This window comes from Pan paniscus, chromosome 5 (assembly GCF_029289425.2).
Source record: "Pan paniscus chromosome 5, NHGRI_mPanPan1-v2.0_pri, whole genome shotgun sequence".
In the NCBI taxonomy this organism is placed as follows: Eukaryota; Metazoa; Chordata; class Mammalia; order Primates; family Hominidae; genus Pan; species Pan paniscus.
In genome coordinates this window covers 113,628,394-113,644,085 of record NC_073254.2, presented here as the reverse complement: position 1 = coordinate 113,644,085, position 15,692 = coordinate 113,628,394, and positions in this window count along the sequence as shown.

Below are 15,692 nucleotides of genomic sequence, written 5' to 3'. Positions count from 1 at the left end.
AAAATGAATGAGGTCATGTCCTTTGCAGGGACATGGATGAAGCTGGAAGACATCATACTCAGCAAACTAACACAGAAAAAGAAAACAAAACACTGTATGTTCTCACTCATAACTGGGAGTTGAACAATGAGAACACATGGGCACAGGGAAGTGAACAACACACACTGAGGCCAGTCAGAAGGTGGGAGCTAAGGGAAGGGAGAGTATTAGGACAAATAGCTAATGCATGAAGGGCTTAAAACCTAGACGAAAGGTTGATAGGTGCAGCAAACCACCACGGCACATGCATACCTACGTAACAAACCGACACTTTCTGCACTTGTATCCCAGAACTCAAAGTATAATTTAAAATAAATTAATTAAAAATTTTAAAAGTTTTTTAAAAGGCTCTGAAAATTCGTGCAGCAAAAGTTAAAAACTTGCTTAGCTTTGTATAACTCAGCTTTAGCCAAATATATTTTATTATCAATTAGTTTTAGAAATAATATTGGATCTTCTAAATTATCTTCAGAAACAACTATTTTTAAATGTTGTCAATGTCTTCTACAATGTAGTCTGATGTACACAGCAATAAAAGTCTTTACACGTCATTCTTATGGTTTGCCAGATTTATTTTTAGAAATTTCCTGCAATAAGTCTCACTTCTTGATCCTAAGTTCACTTTTCATGTAGAAAATTAGTAAACTTTAAAACATCTTGAATTAATTTTTGTATAAGATTTAAAGAAAGGGTCCAGTTTTAGTTTTCTGCATATGGCTAGCCAGTTTTTCCAGCATCATTTATTAAGTGGGGAATCCTTTCCCCATTGCTTGTTTTTGTAAAGTTTGTCGAAGATCAGATGGTTGTAGATGTGTGGTGTTATTTCTGAGGTCTCTGTTCTGTTCCATTGGTCTATATATTTGTTTTGGTACCAGTACCATGTTGTTTTGATTACTGTAGCCTTGTAGTATAGTGTGAAATCAGGTAGCTTAGTTCTTTTTGCTTGGCTATATGGGCTCTTTTTTTGGTTCCATATGAAATGTAAAGTAGTTTTTTCTAATTCTGTGAAGAAAGTCAATGGTAGCTTGATATAAATAGCATTGAATCTATGAATTACTTTGGGCAGTACGACCATTTTCATGACATTGATTCTTCCTATCCATGAGCATGGAATATTTTTCCATTTGTTTGTGTCCTCTCTTATTTCCTTGAGCAGTGATTTGTAGTTATCCTTGAAGAGGTCCTTCACTTCCCTTTTAAGTTGTTGCAGGGACATGGATGAAGCTGGAAGCCATCATTCTCAGCAAACTAACACATGAACAGAAAATCAAACACCACATGGTCTCACTTATAAGTGGGAATTGAACAATGAGAACACATGGGCACAAGAAGGGGAACATCACACACTGGAGCCTGCCAGGTGATGGGGAGCAAAGGGAGGGAGAGCATTAGGAAAAATACCTAATGCATGCGGGGCTTAAAACCCAGATGATGGTTTGATAGGTGCAGCAAACCACCATGGCACTTGTATACCTATGTAACAAACCTGCACATTCTGCACATGTATCCTGGAAATGAAAGTAAAATTTTAAAAAATTAAAAAAAAATAATATTAGTAAGCTTAGTTATTATGTATATACAAAAGTAAATTCCAACAGGTTAATGCATATCTAAAAGGTATAAGAATTATTTTAAAATAGTAAATAGCTTTTTTTCTGTCTATGAGATTTGCTCTAGACTAGTAATTCCCTTAACAGAGTTAATAATTAACTTTCAAAACCAAAACTAAAGATAATTTTTATTTTAATATTGCTATGCATGTAAGTCCATGGAAATTATTTTTGAGTCTTAAGTCAGATTCCATATAATCACCACCTCCCCTTAAGAAATAATAAAAGGAATTCACAATGACTAAAAGATACCTATTTCATACAAACTAAACTACAATTTAGAATTTCTGAAAGATTTCATTCATACCTTTTACACAGAATTGATTTTGTGAGAGTAAAAGAGCTATTTTACTAAATCTCTCTGAGTAAAGCACTGTTCACACAGGCAGAATCCGAAGAGAAAGATTAACGTCTTTGGATGTCGTGTTTGAAATACATCTTAGCCTATTGACAATTCTGCCTGACAGAGCTTTTCAACCACCTAATGAATTAGGAGAATGAACATGGCCTTGAAAAGTTAGAAACTCTCCTCTTTTGGAAAAGTCATATTCACAACGACCTGTCATCTCACATTCTAAAACTCCCTCTCAGTGGAAGTTCTCCTGGGTCTTTATTTTCTGTATTAGAGGAGACCAAACTCATTATGCTATTTAACACCTTGAACTAGACAGCAACTTGGCACAGAAAAGAGCAGCCGGTGTTATATTTGCCATTAAATACAAGCACCTTTTAAACTATTCAGAAAGCAATTTTATTAAGCAAAAGGCATATTATTGGCTTAAGGCCATTTACTATAAATATTTTTTGGTCAGGATCAATTGCTGTAGAACATCTTGAATAATGCTAAAGGAACATAAAACAAGATCTGGATGTCATAAGATATAAAAGATTACATAAACCTTAGGAATTAAAGTTAATTTATTTCTAAATCATACCTTGTGTGTGACCTGGGTATTGTTAAAATAAACTTCATAGATTCAAAGCAAAATGTACTAAGAAGGTTGGGTTTATGCAATGTATAGGACGTGCAAATTTCCCTCTTCTCTAGTGCACTCAAAGTAGAATCCATGAAAAGCGAATCAATTTTTGGCTCAAGAGAGAATGTGCCTTTCCCTTCAAATTTGGGAACATTAAGCAATCAATATCATTTTGGATGTACTTTTTTGTCTTCATTACTCTAAACTAAGTGTCCTGAAAGTTAAGCAATAGTGAATGAGAAAAATTGAACACACTATAATGAAATTTTACTGAAGTTAAATGCTTACTTCAGTGGCTACTAAGTGGTTAACATCAATTTTCTGGAAGGTAGTGACTTATTTATTCCTGCTTTATTCCCAAAATAATAAAAAGCACCAATAGGGCTTCATGGGAATATGGGAAAAGAAAAGTAACTGTTTCTAAGTGAATTTTTAAAACTTCATAATTCTTACTTTAAAGAAATCTAAAAGCAAATATCTTGTGTACCAAATGTACAACTTCGCTGAATTTTTTCGTGTGCTAGATAATTGTCTCTTTTTTGCCACTGTATGGTTTTAGCACTGATACATAAAGACAGACGGAAAGTATATTTCGGGGTCAAATAACATATATTAAGTCAAATGTAAGAAATGATTTTTATTTATAAATGTTTTCAATTTAACAGAATCATGTTAATAGATATTTGCTATATTTTCTCCTATATAGGGTCGAATAACTTGTTTAATGATTTTTGTTGAATAAAGAAAATAATTTTGTCATCTAATGTCTCTGAGACCAGCCTTCTCTTCCATCTAAGCATAGCATGGTCTTTTGATACAGGAAATGAATAATTTAGAGAGAATAAATACATAATGGGAAATAAAGAATCTGTAGCATAGAAGTACACTTCACTGACAATATTGACTATACAGGTATTATTATTTCCTAAATAAAATACCATTTCCTTAAGAGCATAATGATATTCCTTTCATTTAAGTAGTTGAATTCTGACATAAACCAGCAAATTGCACCAAATAATAGCTTAATAATCTGCTAAGCAAATCAAAAGTAAAATAAAGTCTAATAATGACTGATAATTACATATAGATTCCCAAACCTCAACTTAATTGAATGGACATAACACAGAAGAGGGAGTTCAAAGATTAGTGTTTAAGTTGATCCACTTACCAGATGAAGTCAACTTGGTCCCTGAGGAAGTTACCTAGCCTCTCTAAAACCCAGTTTTGCCGAAAGTGAAGTAGGAATAAAGCAATACCTTTATTGTTGTTGTGAGACTGTAATCAGATATATGTGATAACCCTCTGTAAACTGAAAGCACTGTATAAATAAAGGTATATGTTATTATTTACAAAAAAAACCCACAAATGGCAAATCAGCTTTACATCTATATACTCTTCAAGAAAACTCAGGATAAGTAATGTTGCTGATTGTCTCTAAATTGGACAGGAAAATTTTTGGATTGAGAACACTTGATCAAAAGAGTATAGGATTAAAAATCTTAATTAAACTGACAGAAGTATATATGTTTATATTACCTATTCCTGAAAGGGAATTTGAAGGAACTTGTGTATCTAAACAATTTTTTTTTAATTAAAGATTAAAATGAAAGAAAAATCACTCCTAGAGAATGGGGAAACACAAATTTTTTGAACCTGTTACAACTTATTTAGTGTAGTCGGCATTCAAATTCTAGCTGAGCTGTAGTGAAATTGTTGATATAGACAGATTGAGTGAGACCAATTTCCCACAGCTGGTGTGAACTTCTCCATGAAGGGTATGCAGCTGTTAGCTCTCATGTGTGATGCTGCAGAGTCTTGCACACTCCCCAATGAGTCTTCTACATTCTACCTGCACTCTTCTGTTTCCAGCCACAATCAGAGCTGCCTCACAATTAGAAAATCATCTCACCCTGGACTTTATTCTGATGTTGACTATTTAACTCTATGTCCCTCAAATTTATTCTATCCCATGTGAAAACATCATCTGAAAACATCTGTATATTTTTGCCCTGCTTTCTCTACTGACTGAGAAAAATATTCCTCCTCTTTTCCAAAGCTAACCAACCTTTTGTGATTTGCACAGTCATCATCTAGAGAATCCAGATCCCCTTATGTTATCAATCTTCTTTCTATATATTGTATTTCAAATTCTCTCTCTGTGTCTCTACTTGTTCCTTCCTCTCAGTAAAATAATGATGTTTCTTTTATTAAAAAATACATTTACCAATTCCTGCCTTATCCTAAAGAGGGAATATAATCTATAAGGTAAACTGATTTGATCTAAACTACTGGCTGCCTATTAGCTATCCAGATCCTCTATCCCTCCAAGTTTTAAGCATGTGTCATTTAAAAAAAATTCTATCCCTTTCCAACTGTATTTGCATTCAGCATATTTTGTTGTGCAGATTTTCCCTGCAATACTTTTGTTGTAATTCTGTTTTATATTCTTCCACAACCGCACAAATTTCTGCTTTTATTGTTTTTTTCTGGATTAATTGGCGTAGCCTATTAATTGGTCTTTGCAACCTAACTTCACTATCTCAGATCTATATTTTAAATTATTACAAAAATACCTTTCCTAAATCATACTCCTCATTTATTTTTGCTGAAATCTTGGTGATTTCCATTGACTAATAAATAAATTATCTCCTAAGCAAATGATTTGAAGCAACATACTCTAAATAAGCTTTCCAACCCCTCTCCCTACAGCTAAGCTTCATATATCCATACTTTACAATTGCAACTGAATAAAACTTTTCAGTGCTTTCCTGCCTCTATGTGTGTAATTACAATTTTTTTATACCAAGATCACCATTTTATACTTCTCAGACTCCAGATTGCCTTGGATGCATCCTTATACTTTATACTTTATTTAATGCTTTCCTCTTCAAGTAAATATTCTAGGTTCCCAAGCTAGAACTTCTTTCCATCCTTTAATTTTCCAGAAAATTTGTGTTTTCCTTTTGACATTTCCTTTCTACCTTATACTTAATGTCTTCATTCATCTATGTTTTCTTGGCTGGTAGATTCATGCTCATCAGTGTCAGTGATCATGTCAGTTTTGTCTCTGCTTAATTCTCCATTCAGTCTTTCCATTTTGAATATACTTGGGATTCAGTTAAAAGTAAACGAAGGTTAATTTTACATTTATCTACTAAATAAAGGATAAAGGACAAATTATTCTTTTTCTTTCATGTCAAAACAAACATGCACATTTTTCAGCATGTTTGTGCACACCTACACACGAAGAGTCCATGAAATCTCATCAACTTAAAAAAAGAAACCTTGTGCCAAGTGATGTTTACATGGTAGGTGAAAAGAGAATACTGGATGACAGGAAGGATGACAAGTCAAGTGAACCAAATCTGAAGTGGTAATTTTTACAACCTGAATAATCTGCTCTCCATATGTTTCCTGCAAATCCCAGGAAAGGTACTAAAATCATGATCTTTGCATTAGAGTAGAGCATATAAAGATTCACCTCTTAGCAGAAATACATTAAAAATAGAGAATAAGGAAGAAAGCTTTTTGGCAATCTTTCCTGACAATGTGTGCAAATCTGAAAAGCCAAATGGAAAGAGGAGTCTGCTAAGCTTTATCACACAGCACATTCAAAGTCATCACACATCATAATGCTTTCATATCATATGTCCATTTCACATTCTCAGACATGGCACCACATAGTTAAGCCTCCAGCAGCTGGAGAAATTATAATGCAGCAGTGGTCTACCCATTTAGTTCAGCGATTCCTTTAGAATTCTTGGCTTCAATAACTTAAGACAAATAGAAAGTTTTATGCTTATAAGTTGAACCCAGACTGTGACTTAGCTTTTCTTATATATTTTTTTAAAGTTTCAGTTACTTTAAGTTAAAGGAATCCTATATCATCTGAACTGGGAGAAGTCAAGTGAGGTCATACTCTTATGGAGATATTGATGCAAGTTTTCATATTCAATCTAGTATATGATCTTGTCTTTCCCGTTTGTCTGTATATTCATCTTTCCTGGGTTCCTCATTGTACTGTTTTTCAAGAGTCTGATTGCAAATAAGCATGAAGATATGGGCTACCATTTGGTAAACAGATATTTTAGGTGATTTGGTCATATCACAAGGGATGATTTTATTTTATCATCATCTTTAAATATTTGCCATATTGGTAATTTTCTTGAGAGAGTATCCTCTTTATTAGAAAATATGAATACTGTTTTTGAAACATCTACGGTATACTTGTTATTGGTTCCCACATATTTTCATGAAAACAGCATATCAAAAGTGTTAGTATTTGAATTTCTGTGTTAAGGAGAACCTATCCTCCTAGGAATTGAACCAAATAGAGGTTATAAGGTTATATTGTAACAAATAAGAAGGTTTCACCCCCTATTTATCTTTTTAGGTAATAGAAGATTCAATAAAATAATTTAAAATTTTCCATTATACATCTGCGTGGCTTTTTCTAGTTGTATAGGAGGGGTAATATGACAGGAAGAATGTGTTTTGGGCATGATGGTCTGGGTTTGATTGATTCTCAGCCTCCTCTCTCCACTTGATGTGTGATATTGAACAAGTTATTTAGAAAACCTATTTTGCATCTATTTAATCCTCTGTGAAATGGGGATAGTAAAACCTACTTTCAAGTTGTTCTAAGGATTTAAAAATATGACATGAGGAAAACTGTCTAATATCCCCATTAAATAGTCTCTTTTTCTTCTTCATGCCTCTACCTCCATTATAAAGCTAATTGGAGCACCATGTTGCCTTTAAGATAGATTATCTATGAAGACCTAATTTTAAATTATATCTTACATTTGATTTCTGTGCACATCTTAATGCTATGTCTGTTTCCAAGGCATCTGGTTGCTTTCACTATTTAAAAAAGAAATGCTTATTTTTTTAAAAAAAGTAGTGCCAGTAAGCAAATGACTTAAATGTACTTTACCTTAGTTAATTCTCATAACAGTTATCCAAAATAGATATTATTTATCTTTAATCTATAAATGAGGAAACTAAGGTTAAAAGGTTAAGTGACTTTTACAATACCACAAAGGCTAAGCAAGGTTAAGTGACTTCTATAATACCATGAGTAAGTAGCAGTTATGGGAATTGAACCCAGGTTTTCCAGTTTCAAGCTGAGTGACCTTTCTACTCTTCCACTCTGGCAGAGCTTTATTTCACATAGCTTTCCCACTCCCTCTCTTTAATGCACTTCTACATTTTCCATGTTAAACGCAATGTTTTACCCTCGTTGGCTTCCTCTTTCTGCTCTCCTCTAGCAACCTGGAAAAAAGTCTGCCTATTTCTGTAAATAAGAATCTTTAGGTACAGTTATTTAGGCACATTTGACAGACGTTTAGCCAAGAGAAAATATTTAAAGTGAAATATTTGGTATACTTGTCAAACCAAAAGAAAAAAAAGTGCTTATCAGTTACATAAAATATCTTTTTGGGTAAGTGGCAGAATGTTACATTTTTATAACATCACTTAAAAAATGCCACTTGAGTGTGTTACATGCTCATTAACTACAAAGAAAATACATCAAATAAAGAAATATAACTATTTGCACAATTCACATTTAAGGGTAGTAATCCAGGAGCTTGGAAATAAGGCTGTGATAAATGTTATTAGGTTAGTAACCAGGTATAGGCTTCAGGAAAAAAAAAAAAAAAGAATGTCCTGTATGGAAATGGAAAATCTGAATAATGCTTGGATCACTTCTATAGGGATTTTGAGTAGCTTTGTGTTAAAGACTTATGACCTACTCCTATAGTTATTGGGAAATAAAACGGAACAGAGAAAGAATAAGAGAAAGAAAAAAGAGAAAGGTAAGAAAGAAACTGAGCTACTGAAACATACTTATCATGAACAGAATTAACAAAAATGGATACTAATTATGTTAGTATCTGAAGTATTATAGATACTAATACTAATTATGTTAGTATCTGTAATTCATTGAGTACTGTCAAAAATAAAATCACATCAAGTTAGAAAAAAATATATAAACTAATTGTGCATTCAAAAAAACAGTTCACAAACCCAGAGATCACAAACCAAGAGTGGAAAGAAGTCTCACTTACAGCAGTTACAGCACAGCTGATAAAGCATAGAAGAGGATGTATTTTGACCTTATTCATTATTGGCTATTGTACGTTAACATTCTTCATAAGAATAACAGAGCTGTTTAAGCTAATTTTGTCTATAGATGATTTTTTAAGATTTCATTGAATCATGCCAACAAGGATGTAAGGCTTACATGGTGTCTTTTATTTACCATTAGAGCAAAAGTTTGGGGAAAATCAGGACAACTTAAGTTTTGGCTACATGGATATGAGTGGCTAGCCTTGGGCTATATGTAAATCGTGGTTTCCATTTTAATCTTTCTTTAACAGTTCCCACCATATACTTGGGAAAATTTATATATAGATATACAAAAAAAAGTTTCAGTAAGCTTCCTAAAAATCATGCTAAAATCATGCAAAATAAGCTTATCTATTTCCCTTTAAAAACCTATAAAATAGACTTATTTATTTTAGATAAGGAAATAGTCTTAATGAAGTTAAGTAATTTGTCCAAGATCACACCACACACACAGTGGGATGATTTGAAGTTTCCTCTATATTGATGTAAAATGAATGCTTTCACAATACCAAGCAGTCTTTCCACAAAAATAATGTATCACTTTAATAAGTAATAGGAACACCACAACACTAAGAACTTTTCTTTAGCTACCATCAGTCATTAAATATTAAAGCATATTATTTCTAAATATATTTATTATAATTTTTATCTCAAATGATACTCTGATAAAATTAACAGGAAAAAAAATTGTAAAAGGCTATTGTAGAGAGTGACCTGTGGATGAAAAAAGAACATATATCTGATTCCTTTTGAAATGAGGTCTATGAAACCACACAGTAAAGTGTAATTTTATGGAATACAAAAAACAGGAAGTCTAAGTGATTTGAGCAAATATGACAAAAAAAGAAATGAGTAAGTTATCTCTCTACTTAATCACACAAATGTTTACAATTTCAAACATTGTTATTTTGGACTGTGATAAGTAAAGTGGTTTTCTTTTAGAAGTTTGATTTACAAATAAACTCTGGCACATCCCTAAAATTTAGTTGCCAAAAAAATGAATGTGATCATAGAGAAGAATCTTTTAAACAACAGGAAATTTACAGAGCTATATTGAATTAACAAATGACAATTTAACCAAATAAACAGACTACAGTCCCAACTGTGCCTAAAATTATTAAATTTAGTTGTATGATTGATAAATAGAAAGATATAAATAAAAATTCAACAGAGGTTATCTCTGGATAGTGTGGTTATTATACATAATTTTAAATTTTATATTGTGCTCGTTTAAATTTTCTCAGATGGACTACATTAATTTTGTGTAGGAAAAAGACAGTAAAGCTAATATCAAAAGTCAAAGTTTACTTAGCTTTAATTTGGATGCCAATTGTTCAGATATTTTTCGTGAATTTTCTTTAGTTAGATTCCACTAACAAGTGATTGACAAAGGAAAATAAAGAGAAACTCATTTTTCAAAGAAAAAGAAAATAAGGCAGCCCTTTTTTGGTTGTCAGTATGATCACGTCAGACTATAAGACCCAGGGAGAGAGACATTTCATTTAGACTGTACTGTGTACAGAGCTATTGCTGCTATGCACACAATTATGATCATTGACAGTCACTCAATCTCTTTCCCTCTCTTCTGCACCATTGCTGCCCTGGTGCTGCCTCGGCAGCATATTTAGGTTTTAAGTTGTCAGTCACGATTCTTTTAAATTCTCAAAAAATGATAAAAATTCATAATATGAAAAGATGCCTGGTGAGACAAAGTTTTGGCCGGACAATTGAATTGGTTTCCCTTTGCGTTGCTCAGCAAATGTTTAATACACCAAACGTTCCATAATCCAATGAAAGTAAGTTTTCTTGTTTTAGTTTCCATAAAATATATTTCATTTTTATAGAATATTAAACTATGGCTTCACAACATCCTGAGACTGTCTGAGATTAAACAGGGAAATCAATCAGAACAAAACATGATCCCCTTTGCTCCTCTGCATCAAAGCACTGCAATCCATTCTCTAACTGTTCCCAAGAGTAAAATCTTCATTAAGCTGAAATATACACATTGCCATAAATTAAAGCAAATATATACCTCTGCACAATCTATTTTAGGCTGGGTGATCAATTCCACTTACCATTTTCCAAAAGAAAATAGATGGTGTTTTTTCAGTGTTTCAAATGGAATTTTCAGAGAATCTGGAAATTAAAGAAAAGTTTACAATAATAACACTAATTTACAATAATAACAAATAGAGTTTTAGTGGATCTAAAATTGAATTCTAATCTGTGTGTGTGTGTGTGTGTGTGTGTTCCTTCATGAACCAAAATGACCTAGGAGATGTTTACCACCCAAGAGATCATCCCTGTAAGCTCTGGAAACCTAAGGTAACTAAGGTACACAAAGAGATAGTAATCTTTGAGTTGCAGGAGCAGCTAATTTGGGAGTAAACAATAGATTTTTTCATGAAGTTCCTATCCCACTGCCAAAGCCAGTTGGCCATATATGTGGCTGGCCATGCTGAATAATAAGGTTTGGGACCAGATTGTTCCCTTGTAGTATATGAACTGTTCGACCTTCAATTTCATTACCACAGTTCTTCATGCACACATTTTTCAGTAAACTTGAACAATTTACTACACCTAGAATTGTATGAAACATATACCATAATTGATAATGAAAAATATTTTATTTTATACTGAGGTTTTCTTTATTTATTGATCTTTTTTCTTTCTTTCTTTTTCTTTCTTCTTTCCTCTTTTTTTCTACAAAATCAATTAGATATATATAAAAACAACCAAAAAACTTGTTAATTATAATTGAATTATTTAGGCTTTTTTGTGCCCATTTATTCTTAGATTAAAATCTGATTTTTTAGTAGAAGTTCACTCCTGGAAAATTAAGCCAAATATTCATAATAATATCCATTTGTTGTTTAAAATAAATGTTTCAAATTTCCGATGTTTTTAAGTGCAGAAAGATTAGTGTACAATGTATTCCAATAAGTGCTATGAACAGAAGGAGTTAGGACTTTGATTATATGTCTCATCTCAGAAAATCACCTTCAGAAACCTACAGTGCCCTAACTTGAGCATAGGGCACTATTGAAATTACATTAAAAAGTCAGGGAAAATGTAGTTACAAGGTAAAAATGTAAGAGTAGTAATTACTTGGTCTGTGTTAGGGCAAAGTCATGAGACAGAGTCACAGAATGAAACCCGATTAGCAGAGGTTATAAAAAGAAATAAGGAAACACTTACTGTAAGTGCCTGAGAATCAAAAGAATGTCACTGCAGAGTGTAAGTCCACTACTTAATAGGAAAAGGGAAAATTACAGACTACAAGAGGGCCAACACATTTAATTGCTCCTTGGGTTATTCTTTGCTAAATACTAATAATTGTAAAAGGTTGCTTAATGTGATAATAGTTACCAAGGTTGAAGAGATCAAAAGACAATGTCAGAAAGTAATAGATTGAGGTGAGTAAACATAATTGTGAATACATTCATATTAATGGTACCCTGAGAAGTACCAAAGAAAGAGATGCATTTGTTGCTGAGATGACTATGAGAGTATATTATAATAAATGGAAAATATTCATCTATATTTGAGCTATCAAAAGACAAAATTATTCCAGGAAACATTTTAAAATTGATAATTATAAAATCAATCAATTAGAAATTATTTGTTAAATATCTATTATATTTGTAAGACAGGCTAGGGATTTCGGGAAAGCAAATATATAAAAGAAAATTTAAAAAAACTAAAAATTGTTACTATTTTCACCAAATGTAATGTCACTATGATTTTAAAAACACACAAACATTTAAAGAATAAAATATATAAGAAGAAATAATATTAACAGAATAAAATCTAGAAAAAGATACCAAAAAGGCTTTCAGACTACTGTATATATTTTTATAGGTGAGATGTTTCATACTCTCAAGGATAAGTAGTGAGCATCATTTATTCCAAGAGTAAGTAAATGACTTAATTTGATAAATTTATTAGAATACATTTTATTTCTTGCTCAAATTAAACAAAATATTATATGCATATTAATTAACTAATAAATCCTTTCATTAAATTTCCAAAACCATTCCTGTTTGAATAAAATCTTAGTAGCAGATTAAAAACAAAAAATATTTAATGGTGAAACACTGAAAGCAGTCCCATTATAAACAGGAGCAATAAAGCATAGCAATCTTTATTACCTTTATCCCAAAATTATTCTGTACATTCATCCAATTTGTTTTTATATGCTGAATATGTTTTATTCAACCGTAGCTATATTTTAATGTATAATTATCTCAACTTGGGAAACTAATAGTACTTTCTAGTTGTTTTCTTCGTTGTTGTGCCTTGGCCATATTAGTTTTTGTTAGTTTGTTTGTTTTTTGTTTTTGTTTTGGAGATGGAGTCTTACTCTATCACCCAGGCTGAAGTGCAGTGGTGTGATCTCAGCTCACTGCAAACTCTGCCTACCAGGTTCAATTGATTCTCCCGCCTCAGCCTCCCAAGTAGCTGGGATTACAGATGTGTGCCACCATGCCCAGCTAATTTTTGTATTTTTGGTAGATATGGGGTTTTGCCATGTTGTTCAAGCTGGTCTTGAACTCTTGACCTCAGGTGATCCACCTGCCTTGGCCTCCCAAAGTGCTGGAATTACAAGCGTGAACCACTGCGCCCCGCCCCGTATTAGTTTTTTAATAGCTTACTTTCTGACACACAAAAAATGTTTCAGGCCCATTTTGTACATTTCTTATGTTAAAACTGGAATCAGTCATTTCTCTATGAACCTGGTTTCTTTAGTGGGGTAAGCTAGTGGTAGTTCTGCCATACTCTTACACACACACACACACACACACACACACGTGCATGCATCTTTCTAAAGTATTTCACCATGTGTACTTCTTCTGATTTTTAAGAAAGTCTGTACTGTTTTTTATTGGATATATTTATATTAATTTCTTATTTGGCAATCTTCAGTTCCCTCTCATTTTTGATACTTCTGAAACACGATAAGTACTTCTACTTCTACCCTAGTATCAAATTTAAACTTTACTTCTTAGTTCCAGTTTATACCTTTGAGTTCATCTGCGAGCTTTTTTTACTTTCCATGTATTCTTTCCATTCTCTTACACTTGTTAATGACATTAATTCTCCATTATTGTATATTTATGTTACCCTATTACTCTTTATTTAATCCTAGGAATAAAGTTAAACATATTATATACCCACCAACAAAACTCATGACAAAGCTTCTTCAATTATTTCTAATATAGGTGAATCTCATTTTCTATTTGGTTTATTGGGAGGGACACATGAACATAATATTCTCAAAGTTTTTCCATGTCCATAAATGTTTGCTTATGATTTAATAAAAGTGTGATGAAATTTAAAATACCTGGCTCACATTTTCTAAGTATCTAAATAATGTTGCTCTAAGATCTTTTTGCATAAAATAGCACAGCTGAGAAGTCTGGTGCTAATTTGATTTTCTTTCTTTCTATGCTGAATTTTTTTTTTTTTAACTAATGGCTTGTCTTCATTAGTCATTTTCCTGAATACCCAACAGACGCTTTTTAAATATTTAATGTTTAATCATTTTAAAAGGGTATATCTCAGAATTCGTCATTCATGTTCAAATTCCCAGGGAGCTTTTCCATTTGTAATCACAATTATTGGTGAAAATTTGGTATTGATATTGCAGGTTAAAAATATGCATTCTAACCTATGACTTGGTTATTTTCTAAGTTTACAAATAAATATATCATATATATCCTTTGCCTGTCTTCTAGATCTGTAATTTTTCTGATAACCTTTTACCTTTAGTTCTAATTATTTGTATTCATTTTATATCACTTATTTTACTGTGCTTTATGTGATATCTATGAACTTTTATTTTTCTTCTCAATTAGGCTAATTTTTAAAATATTTTCCTTCTACTTTTTGATTCTTATACCTAAATTCTGACACTTTTCTTTTTATTTTTGTTATCTTATTCTTCAGCTGTTCTGATTTATAATATTATTTCCAGGTTTTGATATTTATTTAATGCCTTTTAAGTTATTCTGAAAAATTTATGTAGCTTGTGTATATTCTGTATAGGAAAAATTTAATGGCATTTTTCTATAGTATTGGGATATTACATGATTAATGTTTATATTTTATTACAATTTTTATAGGATTTGATCATACATTTTGTATTTTTCAAAAGTGTTTTTTCTGTGTGGGAACAAAGATGGGTCACAGTAATTTTCCAAGCCTCAGACTTGAAAAGGAAAAGCGAAAGGAGACAAGGAAAAGCAAAAACGAAGATAAGAGAATTGCTCTATTATATGTCAAGACATACCTCCAGATAACAGTCATAAAAATAATGTAGTATTAACCTAGCAATGGACAAATACACCAGTGTAATAGAAGTGGGTCCATATATAAAATAATTTAACAAAAAAATAAAATGGCACCAAAATCAAAAGGGAAAGGTAGATTATCAAATAGATAGAAAATAAATTAGAATCCTCATCTAATCCCCATATAAAGGTGAAATCTAGGTGAAACTATGGAGTAGGTACAGGTAAAGTATCATTTTTTAAAACTTCAAAAACACAAACCATAAGATAAGAAATTTATGGATTAATGGTTAAGAGATCCATTACCTGCTAGCTGAGTGAACTTGGACAATCCTTTAACTTCTCTGTGACTCAATTTCCTCATATTTGCAATAGGTATTAAATGATTTAATATATGAAAAATGTTTAAAGCAATGGCTAGCACACAGTAAATGCTAAATAAGGGCCTAATGGTACTTCTGCTACTGTGCCCAATCAAAGATTTTTGATCAAGGAAGGATACCACAGGCAAGGTAATTGACAGAACAGAGAAGGTATTTGTACTGTCTGTAACTCACAAGTAATAGCATTTACAATATGAGAAATTTCTGCAAAACTCCATAACAAAATAGCAACTTGATAGAAAAAAATGAGCAAGG